This window comes from Homarus americanus, unplaced genomic scaffold, assembly GCF_018991925.1.
Source record: "Homarus americanus isolate GMGI-L3 unplaced genomic scaffold, GMGI_Hamer_2.0 scaffold57980, whole genome shotgun sequence".
NCBI lineage: Eukaryota > Metazoa > Arthropoda > Malacostraca > Decapoda > Nephropidae > Homarus > Homarus americanus.
In genome coordinates this window covers 14,216,209-14,218,720 of record NW_024716703.1, presented here as the reverse complement: position 1 = coordinate 14,218,720, position 2,512 = coordinate 14,216,209, and the positions used below count along the sequence as shown (strand labels likewise).

At 37.0% G+C, this 2,512-nt stretch overlaps 1 long non-coding RNA gene across 1 annotated transcript; it reads left to right on the top strand.

Annotated features, from left to right (window-relative positions):
* The first annotated feature begins 1,192 nt into the window (after positions 1 to 1,192).
* Positions 1,193 to 1,686, top strand: LOC121858296. Its single transcript, XR_006087411.1, has 2 exons — positions 1,193 to 1,341; positions 1,577 to 1,686. It is a non-coding gene; the product is annotated as an uncharacterized LOC121858296 (long non-coding RNA).
* The last annotated feature ends 826 nt before the right edge of the window (positions 1,687 to 2,512 follow it).

Sequence of the window (2,512 nt, the reverse complement as noted above, 5' to 3'; positions counted from 1 at the left end):
TTTAACAACTTTAACCCTTACTTTTTTTTTTTACACTTTTTGGCCCCCTTTTTTAAAATATAATTACCAATAGCGAATTTAAGCATTTTATTTGCCCATTGACCTGCCATCTTACGAAAAAATTCCGACCGTCAACTCGTCCATTGTATAAGAAGTGGTGACGTGGCTACTGCCTCTCAGAGCCATAGCCAGGGTTGCCAACTCGGATTTTCAAATGTCGCTAGGCTGGTACCTAAAAGTAGCTAAATGTCGCTAAATCTTCCATGGAAAGTCGCTAGCTATTATTCCCCCCCTTCAGTAATTTGATGCAAATTATATTTTCATAATGCCGACTATAATGGACGGAGTATAAATAAAATGCATTATGTAAAAATAAAAATATTATTTTTTTTAAAGTTTAATGTGCACACTTACCTATTATTCAATAGTAATTGCATCCCAGTCCTCTTCGTAGTCGTCGGCAGTGTGAACAACTGTAGAGCTGGAAGCATGTGAAGTGCTTGGTTCAGGTTCTCGTGCAGATATCTTGTAACTGTATGCCTCCACAGTCCCTATCTTTCTTAAAATATCACTAGGAAGTTCATAACTTGCACAACAGGTGTTCTGTCTTTTTAAACCATACTTTATTGTAAGAACTGCCTTTAATGTCGATAGTTTCATTTTGTTGCGCAATTTTGATTTCACAAAGTTCATATTACTAAATGTGCGCTCTACATCTGCGTTTGAATGCGGAAGAGATAAGGCAGCAAGTGCAATTTCAGCCAGATCATGGTAAGGGTTTTCACCTGTCGCATCTCTGTAATTTGCCACTTCTGACCACAATTTTAGGGTGTTAGATGTTTCTGTCCAGATTGTGTGGTGCAGTTTTTTCCACTGGAAATCAATCTTGGTAAGGGTGTTGGAATCTTTTGTAAATAAGTGTGCCAAACCAAGTATATCTGATTTAATAGGCTTCAAGCATTCATCGGCACTCAGAAAAGAAATAGACTGCAGCACACGAATGTTGTCAGGTAAGCGTTGACGAAGTTGTTTTATGAGTTCAACCCGTTCAAATGCATTGTCCCTGTAACCCCGTTGCTATATATTATGGCTCGAAATTAGGAAAACCGAGTTTTCATGGACAGTCCAAAAGTATCCAGAAAGTCGCTAGATTTCTGTGGATATCTCTAGATTTGCGACAAGTCGCAAATCGCTCTAAAATGTCGCTAGAAAAAAACAAAAAGCTCTAGATCTAGCTACAAAGTCGCTAAGTTGGCAACTCTGGCCATAGCCATTAATGGTTCTGCTGCCTATCTTGCCACTCCCAAGTCGACGCCACATCCAGCATTTACAAATAATAAGGTAAAATTCTGTGAGCATACTGATTTGCTATTGTAGAACATCAGTGACATGGCAATTAGAATATCGCGTATGATAGAGATATGATAATTGAAATTACGTGATTGGAATAGGATCGACTGTATGATAATCCTCTTGGCCACTTGCCAGCTTAATACCAGTCAGTAAAAAAAAAAGATTTCACTGTACAATAATAATAATAATAATAATTAACTACATATTTCCTGCCCTTTCACAGTGACTTGTGACATTCGAGATCGAGGCCACATAAATATGTGAAATAAGTTCAGCAGGAAGCTTAATAGCCACCACCACCACAATGGATCAGTGGAGCGCTGCATTTCTTATTTTCCTACGTGATTCCAACTATCATGGCCCGAATGTTCAGCTCAAGATCAATAATATCACCAACTTATACAATCTTCTGTTCGTGCCACAGAGTCGGAACTCAGGTTTGGGTTCACCACCCCCTGCAGCTTCCCTTGTCCAATATATGATAGAAAACGATGCCTTATCTAAAGACGGCGATTTATTTAGAGTAATTTTATGAATTTAACACAAAATTTTATGCTCTTCTCCTGCCTGTTACATAAGAGAAGAAGCCAAATGGAATAAACCCAGAGGATATATGCTGAAATTTGTTCGCCTAATTTTTTAAAATAATAATAGCTGTTTCACACACGAACTTATTTTATATTATTTAAAATTTTACAATTTACGTATATGTGCATAGATATTACATATTAATAAATTTGTCGGTGAAATATTTTGATGATTTTCTTTTAAAATACTTGATTATTCACTTATTATAATATATGTTGCTTTTAATAAAGGCTACAGTCTCCTCAACATTATAATTTTCCCTCCTACTTAACCACATGCAGTACATATTGTTATGCCGAGGCATAATTTGGTATAAATGTTTGTAAACTAGGTTTTTTTTTTTTTTCTAATCCAAGTGTAATGACCCTGGTCGTACACGTCAGTTAACGTAAAATCGGACGATTCATATTACGTTCAATAGCCCACAAAACCTGTAGCTATGTCTCCTTTATTGAGACTCTCATCTGAGACGTCCGGTTTCTCATCGCTCTCAAGCATGGGTGCCGTCCATTTTCTCTGACTTCCTCTCTATAAAGTGAATTTGAACATGAGAGGACACCATTGTTTTGAG